The 18968-nt window shown below is 45.3% G+C and overlaps 1 non-coding gene across 1 annotated transcript; it reads left to right on the forward strand.

The window, feature by feature from the left end:
• The first annotated feature begins 9159 nt into the window (after positions 1 to 9159).
• trnar-ccu (transfer RNA arginine (anticodon CCU)) lies at positions 9160 to 9232 on the forward strand. Its single transcript has one exon. It is a non-coding gene; the product is annotated as a tRNA-Arg (tRNA).
• The last annotated feature ends 9736 nt before the right edge of the window (positions 9233 to 18968 follow it).

The raw sequence follows: 18968 nt of genomic DNA on the forward strand, positions 1-18968 counted from the left end.
ATTACTTGCAGGATATGCAAAACAAAAGAAAGAAAGTCTTGCATTTATATAGCACCTTTCACAGCCACCAGACATTCCAAGGCAGTTTACAGTTAATGAAGCACAGTCATTGCTTAAAATAGGAAATGCAACAGCTAATTTGCACACAGCAAGCTCCCACAAACAGTAATGTGATAATGACCAAATAATTTGTTTGTGTGATGTTAATTGAGGGATAAAAAGCAGCCAATTCAACTCCCCTGCTCTTCTTCAAACAAGTGCCATGGGAGCTTTTACATTCATCTGAGAGAGCAGATAGGGCCTTAGTTTAACCTTCCCATCTGAAAGACACCACCTCCAACAGTGCAGCATTCCCTCAGTACCGCACTAGACTCAGCCTTGATTTTGGCACTTAAGTCATGGAGTGAGGCTTGAAACCAAGACTATTGGACTTAGAGGTGAGTAAGTGGCCCCCAAACCACAGCTGACACTGACAATGTATAAATGAGGCCGGTGAGTAGGCAACTTTGAAATAACTAGCAGCAAAATACAACCTTGAAATTGGTTGATATTGATTCTGTGCAGATTCATTTAAGCAGTGATTCCAAAGCAGCTTAAAGTAGTTATCATATTTTTCTCCTCAATAGAAAGCAACTCAATCCGTTGGTATAAAGATAACTTCGAGGTAACGGGCCAGCATTCATTCACGATTGGAAGTTTGGAATAAACTAGGTTCCTCTGACAAAATGCTGCATTAGTTTTCCCAGATTCACAAATTCATGTTCTTAATCTGATTTGCTTTGGAAATGGGCAATAATTGTAGTCTTTACACATCGGAGTTGGCTTTTTCTGTTGGTTAGGCCCAAAAGACCTGACAATTACAATATATTTGTTCACCTGTGTGTTCTGTATCTGCCATTAAATGAACATTGACACTTTTCTCCTGCCCTCTGAAAAAAAATATTCCTTGTGTTTGTTCTGGCGAGTGGCATCTTGCCACATGTAGTACCATCCTTCTGGTTTTGAATTGGACGTTGATGTTTTTGGAGTTGCTACCTAGTAACCTGTCAGCTGTGGCTCAGTGGGTGACACGCTTCCCCCTATGTTGGGAGTTTGTGGATTCAAGCCCCATACTGTGAGACTTAGAGTCATCGAGTTATACAGCACAGAAACAGGCCCTTCGGCCCATTGTGGCTGTGCTGGCCATCAAGCACCTATCTATTCTAATCCCATTTTCCAGCACTTGGCCTGTAGCCTTGTACACTATGGAATTTCAAGTGCTCATCTAAATACTTCTTAAATGTTGTGAGGGTTCCTGCCTCTATCATTCCTTCAGGCGGGTGTGTTCCAGATTCCAACCACCCTCTGGGTGAAATTTTTTTTCCTCAAATCCCCTGTAAATCTCCTGCCCCTTACCTTAAATCTATGCCCTCTGGCTATTGACCCCTCTGCTAAGGGAAAAAAGTTTCTTCCTATCTAACCTATCAATGCCCCTCATAATTTTGTACACCTCAATCAGGTCCCCCCTCAGCCTTCTCTGCTCTAAGGAAAACAACCCTACCTATCCAGCCTTTATTCATAGCTGAAATGCTCCAGCCCAGGCAACATCTTGGTGAATCTCCTCTGCACCCTCTCCAGTGCAATCACATACTTCCTATAGTGTGGTGCCCAGAACTGTACACAGTACTCCAGCTGTGGCCTAACTAGCGTTTTATACAGCTCCATCATAACCTCCCTGCTCTTTTATTCTATGCCTCGGCTAATAAAGGCTAGTAACCCATATGCCCTCCTAACCACCTTATCTACCTGTGATCTATGGACAAGTGCACCAAGGTCCCTCTGACCTTCTGTACTTCCTGGGGTCCTACCATCCATTGTATATTCCCTTGCCTTGTTAGTCCCCCCAAAATGCATCACCTCACACTTCTCAGGATTAAATTCCATTTGCCACTGCTCCGCCCATCTTACCTGCCCATCTATATCATCCTGTAATCTAAGGCTTTCCTGCTCACTATTTACGATACCACCAATTTTTGTGTCATGAATTTATTTGAATGTATTTGCTAAAGTAGCCACTTAAGTGCAGTAGTGAGGGAGTCCTGCACTGTCAGAGGTGATGTTTTTCAGATGGGATGTTAAAGCGAGGTCCTACCTTTCCTCTCAGGTGGATGTAAGAGATCCCAAGATATTTGGAGAAGATTTGGGGACTTTTCCTGGTACCCTGACTCATATCTATCACTCTACAAATACAGTCAATAATTAACTGTTTATTTCATTGCTGGTTTGTGGGACCTTGCGATATGCATTTCCCTACATTACAACAGTGATTACATTTCAAAAACACTTCATTTATTATGGAACACTTTAGGATGTCCGAATGCAGTAATTGGTGCTATTGAAATGCAATTCTTTCTTTTGGTCTTTTACAGTCCACCATTCCTTTTTATCTCCACTGCGCTCTCGGGCCTCCCACTATTCTCATAGTGCTCTCTCTCTCTCTGCTGCTCCCACTATCTTCGCTGTGCTCTCGGGCCTCCTACTATTCTTGTAGTGCTCTCTCTCTCCGCTGCTCCTTTTATCTTCGCTGTGCTCTTGGGCCTCCCACTATTCTCGTAGTGCTCTCTCCCTCCGCTGCTCCCATTATCTTCACTGTGCTCTCGGGCCTCCCACTATTCTCGTAGTGCTCTCTCTCTCCGCTGCTCCCATTATCTTCACTGTGCTCTCGGGCCTCCCACTATTCTCGTAGTGCTCTCTCTCTCCGCTGCTCCCATTATCTTCACTGTGCTCTCGGGCCTCCCACTATTCTCGTAGTGCTCTCTCCCTCCGCTGCTCCCATTATCTTCACTGTGCTCTCGGGCCTCCTACTATTCTTGTAGTGCTCTCTCTCTCCGCTGCTCCTTTTATCTTCGCTGTGCTCTTGGGCCTCCCACTATTCTCGTAGTGCTCTCTCCCTCCGCTGCTCCCATTATCTTCACTGTGCTCTCGGGCCTCCCACTATTCTCGTAGTGCTCTCTCTCTCCGCTGCTCCCATTATCCTCACTGCGCTCTTGGGCCTCCCACTACTCTCGTAGTGCTCTCTCTCTCTCCACTGCTCCCATTATCTTCACTGTGCTCTTGCGCCTCCCACTATTCTCGTAGTGCTCTCTCCCTCCGCTGCTCCCATTATCCTTGCTGCGCTCTCGGGCCTCCCACTATTCTCGTAGTGCTCTCTCTCTCTGCTGCTCCCATTATCTTCACTGTGCTCTCGGGCCTCCCACTATTCTCGTAGTGCTCTCTCTCTCCGCTGCTCCCATGATCTTCACTGTGCTCTCGGGCCTCCCACTATTCTCGTAGTGCTCTCTCTCTCCGCTGCTCCCATTATCTTCGCTGTGCTCTCGGGCCTCCCACTATTCTCATAGTGCTCTCTCTCTCCGCTGCTCCCATGATCTTCACTGTGCTCTCGGGCCTCCCACTATTCTCGTAGTGCTCTCTCTCTCCGCTGCTCCCATGATCTTCACTGTGCTCTCGGGCCTCCCACTATTCTCGTAGTGCTCTCTCTCTCCGCTGCTCCCATTATCTTCGCTGTGCTCTCGGGCCTCCCACTATTCTCATAGTGCTCTCTCTCTCCGCTGCTCCCATGATCTTCACTGTGCTCTCGGGCCTCCCACTGTTCTCGTAGTGCTCTCTCTCTCCGCTGCTCCCATTATCTTCGCTGTGCTCTCGGGCCTCCCACTATTCTCGTAGTGCTCTGTCTCTCTGCTGCTCCCATTATCTTCACTGTGCTCTCGGGCCTCCCACTATTCTCATAGTGCTCTCTCTCTCTCCGCTGCTCCCATTACCTTCGCTGTGCTCTCGGGCCTCCCACTATTCTCGTAGTGCTCTCTCTCTCTCTCCGCTGTTCCCATTATCTTCGCTGTGCTCTCGGGCCTCCCACTATTCTTGTAGTGCTCTCTCTCTCAGCTGCTCCCATTATCTTCGCTGTGCTCTCGGGCCTCCCACTATTCTCGTGGTGCTCTCTCTCTCTCTCCGCTGTTCCCATTATCTTCGTTGTGCTCTCGGGCCTCCCACTATTCTCGTAGTGCTCTCTCTCTCTCTGCTGCTCCCATTATCTTTGCTGTGCTCTCGGGCCTCCACTATTCTCGTGGTGTTCTCTCTCTCCGCTGCTCCCATTATCTTCACTGTGCTCTCGGGCCTCCCACTATTCTCGTCGTGCTCTCTCTCTCCGCTGCTCCCATTATCTTCACTGTGCTCTCGGGCCTCCCACTATTCTCGTCGTGCTCTCTCTCTCTGCTGCTCCCATTATCTTCACTGTGCTCTCGGGCCTCCCACTATTGTCGTAGTGCTCTCTCTCTCTCTGCTGCTTCCATTATCTTCACTGTGCTCTCGGGCCTCCCACTATTCTCGTAGTGCTCTCTCTCTCTCTGCTGCTTCCATTATCTTCACTGTGCTCTCGGGCCTCCCACTATTCTCGTAGTGCTCTCTCTCTCTGCTGCTCCAATTTTCTTCACTGTGCTCTCGGGCCTCCCACTATTCTCGTTGTGCTCTCTCTCTCTCCACTGTTTCCATTATCTTCGCTGTGCTCTTGGGCCTCCCACTATTCTTGTAGTGCTCTCTCTCTCTGCTGCTCCCATTATCTTCACTGTGCTCTTGGGCCTCCCAATATTCTGGCAGTGTTCTCTTTTAGAGAAATGGCATTGACTTGATGGGATGAATGCCCTCCTCCTATGATGTATGATACTATGAAGATGAGATAAAACAGTTAGCAGTGATTAGGTAATGTCAAGCTTGAATTCTAAAAGCTGTAAATTGTAGAGGCAAGGAAGCAGTTTCAGTTAAAGCCTAACTTTTAATTAATACTGTGTTTCAGGACAATTTGGACTATCTAGATTTGACTATTCCAACACAATCTTAGTTGGCCTCCCACATTCTACCCTCCATCGATTTGAAGTCATCCAAAACATGTTGACTGTATCCTTAGTTGCACCAAGTCCTGTTCACCCATCACCCCTGTGCTCGCTGACTTACCTCTCCTTCCGGTTAAGCAATGCCTAGGTTTTAAAATTCTCTGGGCTCTTGAGCATCCCAAATTTTAATTGCTCCTCCATTGGTGGTCATGCTTTCAGCTGCCTAGGCCCTAAGCTCTGGAATTCCCTCCCCTAAATCTCTCCGCCTTTCCACCTCTCTTTCCTCCTTTAAGCTGCTCCTTAAAACCTACTACTTTGAACAAACCTTTGGACATCTGCCCTCATCTCACTTTATGTGGCTTGGTGTTATATTTTGCTTTATAATGCTGCTCTGAAATGCCTTGGAACACTTTATTACGTTAAAGGTGCTATATAAATGAAAGTTGTTGTTCATTAGCGAATAAGAAAGCAATAGATCTGTGAGTGTACAGGTGACTTAAAGTAAAATTGCTAAGACTTATATTTTGTGATAACTGAGGTGAATTTTCTCTACTCACTTCCAGTTAGAACAACAAAAGCTTGCATGCAGGTAGTGCCTTTAAGCTCCCAAAATGTTTCACAGACAGTAGGAGTAAAATGGACACCAAGACAGGAAGGGGAGATTAGGAGGGGGTGACTGAAAGTTAAGTCCAAGAGATGGATTTTGAGAAGATATTTAAAGAGTCTTGTGCTATATAGTACCTTTCACAAGATTAGCTTACTCAGTTTGAGGGAATTCCACTTTGGATCTTGAGATATGTACATTAACAACAACTTGCATTTATGTAGCACCTCTGACATACTAAAATGTTAATTTAGGCACTTCACTGTAGTGTTATCCAACAAAGTTTAACACTGAGCCACATATTAGGAAGGTGGCCAAAAGCTTGGTCAAAGAGGTCGGTTTAAAGGAGTGTCTTAAAGGAGGAGAGGGAGGTAGAAATGCAGTAAGGTTCAGGGAGGGCCTTTCAGAGCTTAGAGCCTAGCAGCTGAAGGCACGGCTGCCAATGCTGGAGCGATGAAAATCAGGGATGCACAAGAGGTCAGAATTGGAGGAGCGCAGGGTTCTCGGAGGGTGGTAAGGCTGGAGGAGGTTACAGAGATCGGGCGAGGTGAAACCATGGAAGGATTTGAAAATAAGGATGTGAATTCTAAAATCGAATTTTAAAAGGACACAGAGAAACTCCCCTCTCTTTTTTAATTCGTACCATGGCATCGTTTGCATGTACCTGAGCCTCAAGCTAACGTCTCATCCAAAAGACACCACCTTTGACAATGCAGTATTTCCTCAATACTACACTGAATTGTCAACGTAGGTTATATGCTAAATTTCTGGATTGGAGCTTGAACCCACAAACCTCTAACTTAATGCAAGAGTGATACCACTGAACTAAGCTATTTCGGGAGGGAGTTCCAGAAACTGGGATGGATTGTCAGTCCTGAGAATGGCAAATACGTCAAGCTAATTCCTTGGGAGATAGTTTGATTATGTCGCTTTAATTTTCAGTTTTCTTCCTCCTTCTCTTGAAAGTGATGTCTTGCTGGTGCATGTTTTAATGGACAGTGAAGCCCTTAAGCGCCTGACTCGAATGCTTATTCTTCATGTTTGAGTCTAGACAGTGAATTTTGGAGGCCATTCAACCATAGGGTGCAATACGCCAAACCCACTGCTGATCTCCACCAACATACACTTTGCAGCGATCAGAAATGGGTACCTTGACTGATTTTTCTTCCCCTTTCCCTTTCCAGAACAGGTGTAGTACCTCTACGACTAACTCAACTTGAGTTCGAAGTTGAGATTCGCATGGTCTGTAACGCTTTGTTCATGGCACAGGACTTCTGATTGCTGGAGCCATTTGAACATCAGGTGAGGACAGAATGGGAATGAAATTTGATGACCTCCACAAATGGTAGGCTGATCCTCACAGCTTTGCCCAAAAGATCAAGAATGGCCATTTATGTCCATGACATTGGTGCTTTCAGGAACTTTGGGTGGGGCCGGATGGGGAGAGGAGAGGAACGGAAATTGGGCACCCTATCCTGGTCTGTTCCACACAAAAGTCTTCACAGCCAAAGTGCAACATTTTTCAGGGCAAAAGAACGGCAGCACACCCAAATGCCATGCATTTTGTTTAATGAGAAGAAAAAAATTGCACTCTCAAGCTTCTGAGACACACTCCTGCTAAACAGAGGAAGAACTTTTTCCTCCTTGACTGCAATGTGCAGTGCAATTAAGGAGGATGTTTCAGATGATGAATAGGAAACACTTTGCCACAAAAATATATGCAAATAGCAGAGATATGCAATTACCAGGCATTAAGTGCAATCTACAGAGATGTAACATAAATTGTTTAACATTAGCAATCCACCACTATTGCTGCATTTCAGACCTTAATAAACCTTCCAGACTTTAATGAACTCTGTAACAAATTAGTTTTTCCATTCCCTGCACCCCAATTGCTCATCATATTCATAATTCACATTCATAATTCAAATGTTATTTCCTACATCTGCTGCTGATTGCATTAGGTTTCGCTAAAATTAGATGATGTTCTGGTTGCAATTAGTCTCAACCCAGCACCTGACCTGAAATACCAGCAGAACTCAGCGGGTGCAATTTTCAGATTCTGATATGGTATGTAATTATCAGCCATTTTCTTGGCATTTTTGTTGAAAGTCTGAAATGATCTGCCTTTATTAATCATACACAGACAAACACGCAGAGCTGTCTCAAGCTGATAGTTGTGAAGAATGTTAATTCTTAATTACAGTTCGAGTGCAGACACAGGCTGCATTCTGATGCAAAGGGGGAAAAAGAAACATCTCATTATGATAACGGCTAGGCAGTCTAAAAACTTTCTGTAGAATTTGGAGCTTGATGTCCCACCCTCAAATTTGAGGCAAATCTGGGGCAATTCCCCACCCACCTGTTTGTTGGACCTTTCCCTTCCAGTTACCTAAGCCCAGATAGTTTAAGCATAGGTTGCCAGAACCCCAGCTTAGGGACCTAAACAGTTTTCACATTGTTTATCTAGCCATGACCATCCTACTGGTTATCTGGAGTGGAATGAGTAGAATAATGGTCACCAGTGGCCTTCTGGATCCTAATGAGATAGTATTATGACTGAGGTGGGAGGAGTGCGCTATCTTTCTCTCGTTCCACTTCTCCACAGGTCACAACATATATTTAAATGTTTACCCAGTTATCGATATGGCCAGTTATATATTCAGTTTTTATTTCAGAATCAAACCCACCAGTCAGGTTTCTTTAATAAACAACAAAATTATCAATTTGTTATAAAACACGACGTATATAAAAATTCCCTTCTACTTAGCCCAACACACACACTTAAAGAAAAAAAATGTTTTCTCTGCAGAGATATTTTTACAAATAAAGACAAAAAAGAATACTTTGGCTAAATACTTGTTAATCCTCGAAGGAAAAGGAGAAGATATGGAATGATATCAGTTGTCCCTTTGTTCTGGTACCCCACATACGTGTAGACGGCTGTCACTGGGGTCTTTTTGGAGCAGTTCTCTTCAGGCGACATCAAGGATTAGTCTGACAGGCTTTCCAGGAGAAATGTGGCATCAGGGGTTTCAGCTATCACACACTGGATTCTCAAGGTTTCTCAGAGAGGTGGAGAAAGGATGAATTGGCCATTTCTCTTAGCAGGCTGACCACCAACTGACTCAAAATGAAACCAACTCTTGACCACCATAAATCTTGACATGTCACTTTGCTGTAAATAGCTCCCATTGTCATTAGGCAGCTGCTGTTTACTTAGCTGAAGACATATGACTTCCAGTAAGTGCTTTTTTTTAACAGAAAGTTCAAGTCCCAAAGTCCTTCCGGTGACCTTTAAAAAAAAACAAAATTCAGCATCAATGGAATTACTTCAGTCCTCCAAAAGAATCCATTTCTACAATCTTCAGCCACGAGTCCTCAAAAATTATTTAAAAATTGAAGCACTTTCATAACAATAGGCTATCTGGTAAACCATCAACAGGACCCTTGAGTACTGTGGATCTGATTGATTCAAATATCAGATTATCAAGCCTACCACAGGCAGTTGATGTGATTTCAACTGTCTGTCACTAGGTATGTCAACTTGTAAGCATTTCAATGCCAAAGAGACACCACTTATACATTCCCGCACAAAAAAGGACCCTTATCTCATCAACTGGGCTGGGTTCTTAATCTAGAAATTTAGAATCCGTTGATGATTCTGCAACTTTATAAGCCAAGTAACATGCAGCCCCAGTGGCCTAATGGAGAAGGCACTAGCCTCCTAAGCTAGGGATTGTGGGTTCAAGTCCCATCTGGGGTGCTGCAAATTGCCATTATTATGTTTGATGAACATATAAATTAGGAGTAGGTCACTCAAGTCTGCTCTGTGCCTATGGCAGACAATTCCTCTTTATAGGGAAGATGGTAGCATTGTGGTAATGTCACTGTACTAGTAATCCAGAGGCCCAGGCTAATGGCATGGCTTCCAATCCCACCATAGCAACTGTTGGAATTTAAACTTAATTAATTAAAAAAATGTGGAATTGAAAGCCAGGCTCAGTGATGGTGCCATAAAACTATCATCGATTGTTATAAAAACCCATCTGATTCACAAATGTCTGAATGATTGTTAACTGCGCTCTGAAATGGCATAGCCAACCACTCAGTTTCAAAGGCAATTAGGGATGGGTAACAAATGCTGGCCTTGCCAGTGATGCAGACATCTCACAATAAAAAAAAACTGACAATGCAAATTGGGAAGCTCTGGGTTTGATCTCTGGTCAGTACTGGTTTACCTAATCTCTGACTGACCAGCACTTGGAGTGCTACAGTCAGCCTCAGCACCCCTTGACTAGTAAGGGAAAATTAGACATTAACACCCTGCATTTATATGGTGCCTTTAATGTAGTAAAACATCACAGGATTGTGCTCAAGCAAAAATTGACACCAAGTCATATAAGGAGATATTAGGACAGGTTGGTCACAGAGTTTTATGGAGTACCTTAAAAGAGGTGAGGTGGTGGTGGAGGTGGGGGAGAGGTTTAGGGAGGAAACCCCAGAGCTTCGGACCCAGACAGCTGAACGCATGGCTGCCAATGGTAAAGTGATTAAAATCAGGGATGCACAACAGAAGTAGAGGTGCACAGAGATCTAGGAGGGTTGTAGAGCTGGAGGAGGTTACAGAGATAAGGAGGCGAGAAGCCATGGAGCAACTTGAAAACAAGAATAAAAATTTTAAAACTGAGGCATTGTCAGACTGGGAGCCAATGTAGGCTAGCAAACAAAGAGGCGATGGTAAACGGAACTTGGTGCAAGTTAGAATATGAGCAGAAAAATTTTGTGTCACTTCAGGTTTATGCAGGTTGGAAGATGGGAGACCAGCCAGGAGAGCAGTGAAATAGTCAAGTCTAGACGTAACAAAAGTATGGATGAGGGATTCAGCAGCAGATGAGCTGAGGCAGGGGCGGAGTAGGATGATGTTACAAAGGTGGAAGTTGGCGGTCTTGATGATGGAGTGTAATGTGGTTAGAACCTCATCTCAGGGTCAAATAGGATGCCAAGGTTGCGAGCAGTCTGGTTCAGCCTCAGACAATGAACAGGGAGAGGGATGGAATTGGTGGCTTTGGAATGGCGTTTGTGACAGGAACTGAAGACAAATGTTTTGGTCTTCCCAATATCTAGCTGAACAAGCAGTCTGACAATTTAAAGACAGTGGAGGGGTCGAGAGAGGTGCTGGTGAGATAGAGCTGGGTGTCATCAGTGCAAATGTGGAACCTGACATGTTTTGGGATGATGTCAATGAGGGGCAGCAGGTTGATGAGTAGGAGGGGACAAAGGATAGATCCTCAGGAAACTCCAAAGGCAAAAGTATGGGAGTGGGGAGAGAAACCATTGCAGGTGATCTTATTTGCCAGTAATGCCTGCTGGAAGTATTTGTAATTAGATGTCTATTGAGAACTGGATCAGGCACGTAGCCAGTCAACACTCAAAATCTAGGCTCCCACATAAAGAATGGACACTTGAGCGAGGTTGCAGATAGCTGCGGGATGAAACCAGGTATCTATTTATGCTACGCTAGGACTGGGTCTCAAACAGATACATGTCCCAAGATCATTTCATGTAGGAAGCACAGAACTGTCAGAGAGGAGACATTCATTCCTCAATTGAAACTGGTTTTAAATTATGGTTCTTGAAGGAAAAGAAATATTGCAACCCACTACCTCCTTAACCCATTGTGGTACTTAGTGATTACTCATTGAGCCACCAGGACCACTGAAAGGGCAGTCCTCAACCACCATAATACAATGTACTACTTATTCCTCCTATTATGTATTCTGTTGAATCACAGAATCATTACAGTGCAGAAGGAGGCCATTTGGCCCATCGTGTCTGCACTGGCTCTCCAAAAGAGCAATTCCCTCAGTTCCATTCCCCTGCCTTCTCCCCATAGCCCTGCACATTCTTCCTTTTCATATAACTGTCTAATTCTGGACAATGGACTGATACACCGCACCAAACAACACGAAAAAAGGAAAGAAGGTACCAGCCCTTCGCTTTGCAAGCTGGAACGTCAGAACTATGTGTCCTGGCCTGTCGGAAGACCTTACACAAATCAACGATTCTCGGAAGACCGCCATCATTAACAACGAGCTCAGTAGATTCAATGTGGACATTGCAGCACTTCAGGAGACTCGCCTCCCCGCGAGTGGCTCTCTAGCAGAGCAAGACTACACCTTCTTCTGGCAGGGTAGGGATCCTGAAGAACCAAGACAGCATGGAGTGGGCTTCGCCATCAGAAACTCCTTGCTCAGCATGATAGAGCCTCCCTCAAATGGCTCGGAACGCATACTGTCCATCCGACTGCTGACCACCTCTGGTCCAGTACACCTACTCAGCATCTATGCTCCAACACTCTGCTCCTCACCTGAAGCTAAAGACCAGTTCTATTAACAACTCCATAACATCATTAGCAGCATCCCCAACACCGAACACCTATTCCTGCTGGGGGACTTTAATGCCAGGGTTGGGGCCGACCATGACTCATGGCCCTCCTGCCTTGGGCGCTATGGCATTGGAAGGATGAATGAGAATGGACAGAGACTGCTTGAGTTGTGTACCTATCATAACCTCTGCATCACCAACTCGTTCTTTCACACTAAACCCTGTCACCAGGTTTCATGGAGGCACCCAAGATCACGTCGTTGGCACCAGCTAGACCTCATTGTCACAAGGCGAGCCTCTTTAAACAGTGTTCAAATCACACGCAGCTTCCACAGTGCGGACTGCGACACCGACCACTCCCTGGTGTGCAGCAAGGTTAGACTCAGACCAAAGAAGTTGCATCATTCCAAGCAGAAGGGCCACCCGCGCATCAACACGAGCAGAATTTCTCACCCACAGCTGTTACAAAAATTTCTAAATTCACTTGTAACAGCCCTTCAAAACACTCCCACAGGGGATGCTGAGACCAAGTGGGCCCACATCAGAGACGCCATCTATGAGTCAGCTTTGACCACCTACGGCAAAAGTGCGAAGAGAAATGCAGACTGGTTTCAATTTCATAATGAAGAGCTGGAACCTGTCATAGCCGCTAAGCGCATTGCACTTTTGAACTACAAGAAAGCCCCCAGCGATTTAACATCCGCAGCACTTAAAGCAGCCAGAAGTACTGCACAAAGAACAGCTAGGCGTTGCGCAAACGACTACTGGCAACACCTATGCAGTCATATTCAGCTGGCCTCAGACACCGGAAACATCAGAGGAATGTATGATGGCATGAAGAGAGCTCTTGGGCCAACCATCAAGAAGATCACCCCCCTCAAATCTAAATCGGGGGACATAATCACTGACCAACGCAAACAGATGGACCGCTGGGTTGAGCACTACCTAGAACTGTACTCCAGGGAGAATGCTGTCACTGAGACTGCCCTCAATGCAGCCCAGCCTCTACCAGTCATGGATGAGCTGGACATACAGCCAACCAAATCGGAACTCAGTGATGCCATTGATTCCCTAGCCAGCGGAAAAGCCCCTGGGAAGGACAGCATTACCCCTGAAATAATCAAGAGTGCCAAGCCTGCTATACTCTCAGCACTACATGAACTGCTATGCCTGTGCTGGGACGAGGGAGCAGTACCCCAGGACATGCGCGATGCCAACATCATCACCCTCTATAAAAACAAAGGTGACCGCGGTGACTGCAACAACTACCGTGGAATCTCCCTGCTCAGCATAGTGGGGAAAGTCTTTGCTCGAGTCGCTCTGAACAGGCTCCAGAAGCTGGCCGAGCGCGTCTACCCTGAGGCACAGTGTGGCTTTCGTGCAGAGAGATCGACTATTGACATGCTGTTCTCCCTTCGTCAGATACAGGAGAAATGCCGTGAACAACAGATGCCCCTCTACATTGCTTTCATTGATCTCACCAAAGCCTTTGACCTCGTCAGCAGACGTGGTCTCTTCAGACTACTAGAAAAGATCGGATGTCCACCAAAGCTACTAAGTATCATCACCTCATTCCATGACAATATGAAAGGCACAATTCAACATGGTGGCTCCTCATCAGAGCCCTTTCCTATCCTGAGTGGTGTGAAACAGGGCTGTGTTCTCGCACCCACACTTTTTGGGATTTTCTTCTCCCTGCTGCTTTCACATGCGTTCAAATCCTCTGAAGAAGGAATTTTCCTCCACACAAGATCAGGGGGCAGGTTGTTCAACCTTGCCCGTCTAAGAGCGAAGTCCAAAGTACGGAAAGTCCTCATCAGAGAACTCCTCTTTGCTGACGATGCTGCTTTAACATCTCACACTGAAGAATGCCTGCAGAGTCTCATCGACAGGTTTGCGTCTGCCTGCAATGAATTTGGCCTAACCATCAGCCTCAAGAAAACGAACATCATGGGGCAGGATGTCAGAAATGCTCCATCCATCAATATTGGCGACCACGCTCTGGAAGTGGTTCAAGAGTTCACCTACCTAGGCTCAACTATCACCAGTAACCTGTCTCTAGATGCAGAAATCAACAAGCGCATGGGTAAGGCTTCCACTGCTAGGTCCAGACTGGCCAAGAGAGTGTGGGAAAATGGCGCACTGACACGGAACACAAAAGTCCGAGTGTATCAGGCCTGTGTCCTCAGTACCTTGCTCTACGGCAGCGAGGCCTGGACAACGTATGCCAGCCAAGAGCGACGTCTCAATTCATTCCATCTTCGCTGCCTTCGGAGAATACTTGGCATCAGGTGGCAGGACTATATCTCCAACACAGAAGTCCTTGAAGCAGCCAACACCCCCAGCTTATACACACTACTGAGTCAGCGGCGCTTGAGATGGCTTGGCCATGTGAGCCGCATGGAAGATGGCAGGATCCCCAAAGACACATTGTACAGCGAGCTCGCCACTGGTATCAGACCCACCGGCCGTCCATGTCTCCGTTATAAAGACGTCTGCAAACGCGACATGAAATCGTGTGACATTGATCACAAGTCGTGGGAGTCAGTTGCCAGCGTTCGCCAGAGCTGGCGGGCAGCCATAAAGACAGGGCTAAATTGTGGCGAGTCGAAGAGACTTAGTAGTTGGCAGGAAAAAAGACAGAGGCGCAAGGGGAGAGCCAACTGTGCAACAGCCCCAACAAACAAATTTCTCTGCAGCACCTGTGGAAGAGCCTGTCACTCCAGAATTGGCCTTTATAGCCACTCCAGGCGCTGCTTCACAAACCACTGACCACCTCCAGGCGCGTATCCATTGTCTCTCGAGATAAGGAGGCCCAAAAGAAAAAAGGAAGAAAGATATGTATTCTGTTGAATCACAGAATCATTACAGTGCAGAAGGAGGCCATTTGGCCCATCGTGTCTGCACTGGCTCTCCAAAAGAGCAATTCCCTCAGTTCCATTCCCCTGCCTTCTCCCCATAGCCCTGCACATTCTTCCTTTTCATATAACTGTCTAATTCCCTTTTGAATGCTTCAGTTGAACCTGCCTCCACCACGTTCTCAGGCAGCACATTCCAGACCTTAACCATTCGCTGTGTGAAAAAGTTTTTCCTCACGTCACTTTTCGTTCTCTTATCAAATAGGGCAGCACAGTGGTGTGGTGGTTAGCACTGCAGCCTCACAGCTCCAGGGACCTGGGTTCAATTCTGGGTACTGCCTGTGTGGAGTTTGCAAGTTCTCCCTGTGACCGTGTGGGTTTTTGCTGGGTGCTCTGGTCTCCTCCCACAGCCAAAGACTTGCAGGTTGATAGGTAAATTGGCCATTGTAAATTGCCCCTAGTGTAGGTAGGTGGTAGGGATTACTGCAGGGTTAGTATAAATGGGTGGTTGTTGGTCGGCACAGATTCAGTGGGCCGATGGGCCTGTTTCAGTGCTGTATCTCTAAATAAATAGAATACTGAAATCTGTGCCCTCTCATTTTCGATCCTTTCATGAGTGGGAAATGTTTCTCTCTATCTACTCTGTCCTGACCCCTCATGATTTTGAATACCTCTATCAAATTATGTCTCAGCCTTCTCTTCTCCAAGGAAAACAGTCCTAACTTCTCCAATCTATCTTAATAACTGAAATTCCTCATCCCTGGAACCATTCTCGTGAATCTTTTCTGTACTCTCTCCAATGCCCTCACATCTTTCCTAACGTGTGACACCCAGAACTGGACGCAGTACTCCAGTTGGGGCCGAACTAGTGTCTTATACAAGTTCAACATAACTTCCTTGCTCTCGTACTCTATGCCCCTATTAATAAATCCCAGGACACAGTATGCTTTATTGATCGCTCTCTCAACCTGTTCTGCCACCTTCAATGACTTATGCACACATACATCCGGGTCCCTCTGCTCCTGCACCCCCTTTAGAATTGTACCCTTTATTCTATAATGTCTCTCCAAGTTCTTCCTACCCAAATGAATCACTTCAAATTTCTCTGCATTGAATTTCATCTGCCACCTGTCTGCCCATTCCATCAACTTGTCTATGTCCTTTTGAAGTTCTACACTATAGCCCTCACAGTTCACAATGCCTCCAAGTTTTATATCATCTGCAAACTTTGAAATTGTGCCCTGTACACCAAAGTTTAGGTCATTACAATATATCAGGAAAAGCAAGGGTCCCAACACTGATCCCTGGGGAACTCCATTACAAACCTACCTCCAGGCCGAAAAACATCCATTAACCACTACTCTTTGTTTCCTGTCACTCAGCCAATTTCGTATCCATGTTGCTACCGTCCCTTTTATTCCATGAGATACAAGTTTGCTCACAGGTCTGTTGTCTGACACCGTGTCAAATGCCTTTTGAAAGTCCATGTATGCCAGCAAGTTAATCAAACATGATTTTCCGTTAAGAAATCCATGCTAGCTTTCCTTAATTAACTTGCATTTGCCCATGTGACTATTGATTTTGTCCCGAATTACTTTTTTCTAGACATTTTCTCACCACCGAAGTTAAACTGACTGGCCTGTAGTTGCTGGGCTTATCTTTACACCCTTTTTTGAAGTCTCCAGTCCTCCGGCACCACTCCCAAGTCTAAGGAAGACTGAAAAATTATGGCCAGTGCCTCTGCGATTTCCACACTCACTTCCCTCAGTATCCTTGGATGCATCTCATCTGGTCCTGGTGCTTTATCCACTTTAAGTACAGACAGCCTAACTTATACTTCCTCTTTATCAATTTTAAACCCCTCGAGTGTCTGACTTACCTCCTCGTTCAACGTTGCCTGGTAAAGACAGATGCAAAGTATCCATTTAATACCTCAGCTATGCCCTCTGCTAAATCCCCTTTCTGGTCCCTAATTGGTCCCAGTCCTCCTTTTACCACCCTTTTACTAGTTATATGCCTATAGAAAACTTTGGGATTTCCTTTAATGTTAGCTGCCAGTCTCTTTTCATGCTCTCTCTTTGCTTCTCTTATTTGCTTTTTCACTTCCCCGCTGGACCTTCTATATTCAGCCTGGTTCTCAATAGTATTTTCTACCTGGCATCTGTGGTAAGCACACCTTTTCTTCTTTATCTTAATCTTTTCCTCTTTTGTCATCCAGGAAGCTCTGGATTTATTTGCTCTACTTTTCCCCTTCGAGGGAAAATACCTCGACTGTGCCCGAACTATCTCTTCTTTGAAGGTAGTCCATTGTTCATCTACTGGTTTTCCTGCCAGCTTTTGACTCCAATTTATTCGTCCCAGCTCCATTCTTACCCGATTAAAGTTGGCCTTCCCCAGTTAATTATTCTTACCCTGGATTGCTCTTTGTCCTTTTCCATAGTCAGCCTAAACCTTATGATACAATGATATCTATCCCCTAAACTATCTCCTATTGATACTTGATCCACTTGGTTCACCTCGTTCCCAAGAACCAGGTCTAGCAGTGCCTCCTTTCTCGTTGGAGTAGCAAAATACTGTTGTAGAAAATTTTCCTGAACACACTCTAGGAACTCTTGCCACTCACTGCCCTTTACACTACTATTATCCCAGTCTATGTTTGAATAATTACATTCCCCCATTATAACTACCCTATAATTTTTGCACCTCTCTAATTTCCTTGCAAAATTGTTCCTCCACATCCTTCCTGGTGGCCTATAGACAACACCGAGCAATGTAACTGCACCTTTTTTGTTCCTTAGCTCAGACAAATTGATTCTGACCTCGACCCCTCTGGGACATCCTTTTTCTCCAGCACTGCAATGCTCTCCTTTATCAATACCGCCACCCCTCCCCCTTTTTTCCCTTTGCTATCTTGCCTGAACACCTTGTATCTTGGAATTTTTAACACCCAGTCCTGCCCTTCTTTGAGCCAGGTCTCTGTTATAGCCACAACATCATATTTCCGCATGGCAATCTGCGACTGTACCTCACCAGTCTTGTTAACCACACTCCGTGCATTCACATACATGCACATTAACCCTGATTCAGACTTTATTACTTTCTCCCTTACTCTGACCTCACCTAATAACGTACTGTTCCCTACTCTAGTGCTATCTATCTCCCCCAGTATTCTGTGCACCTTGGTATTCCTCTCTAATACTTGCTCCTGGTTCCCACACCCCAGACAAATTACCAGTTTTGCTTCCCTCCAATCTGAGCTCCCTCTCAGGCTCCCATCCCCCTGACAATTTAGTTTAAACCCTTCCCAACAGCACTAGCAAATCTCCCTGCGAGGATATTCTTCCCAGTCCTGCTAAGATGCAACCCGTCCATCTTGTACAGGTCGCACCTGCCCCACAACTGGTCCCAATGTCTCAGAAATCTGATGCCCTCCCTCCTACACCAGTTTTCCAGCCATGTGTTCAATCGTTCAAATTCTCCTATTCCTTTGCTCACTTGCACCAGGGACTCGGAGTACTCATGAGTTTACTGCTTTTGAGGCCCTGCTTTTTAATCTCCTTCCTACTAGCTCCCTAAAATCTGCTTTCAGGACCTCACCCCCCTTCTTACCTATGTCATTGGTACCAATGTGGACCACGACCTCTGGCTGTTCACCCTCCCGCAGAAGAATGTCCTGCAGCTGCTCCATGCCATCCTTGACACTGGCACCAGGGAGGCAACACACCATCCTGGAGTCACATTTACTGCCGCAGAAACGCCTAACTGTTCCAAATAAATATCAATTTGTTTCTCTAAGTGTGTCTTCTATGGAACTTTCTAGGAAATAGATACAAAGTAAAAAATATTACAAATCCATTCAAATTATTCAATTAACTTCCAATGTTTCCAGACTTAATTTAACAGCGTGTTCTAGTGATCTGGGCATTTGAATACAATTTAGATTAATTCAATAATAATGTTAAAATTTGCACAGAACCATGTTAGAACAGTGAATTATTATTTGCCAATTAACAATAGCCTATTACTTCAAACTGCCCATTGCTGTCTTTTATACTGTATTTTGTTTAACCTATTGTCCTATAATGGCAGTGACTCCTGACTTAACTGATGCAACAGCCATTGTTATATTCACTTTGCCAAGAGGTTACCTTTCTGGTCAGTTTCATAAAATTACTGTGCTAATCATGACCTTTGGAGATGAAAAAAAATTCATTTAGTCTACACAGAGTTGAGCAGATCAACAGTCGAGGTGGTAAA

Source organism: Heterodontus francisci, chromosome 23 (genome assembly GCF_036365525.1).
Source record: "Heterodontus francisci isolate sHetFra1 chromosome 23, sHetFra1.hap1, whole genome shotgun sequence".
NCBI lineage: Eukaryota > Metazoa > Chordata > Chondrichthyes > Heterodontiformes > Heterodontidae > Heterodontus > Heterodontus francisci.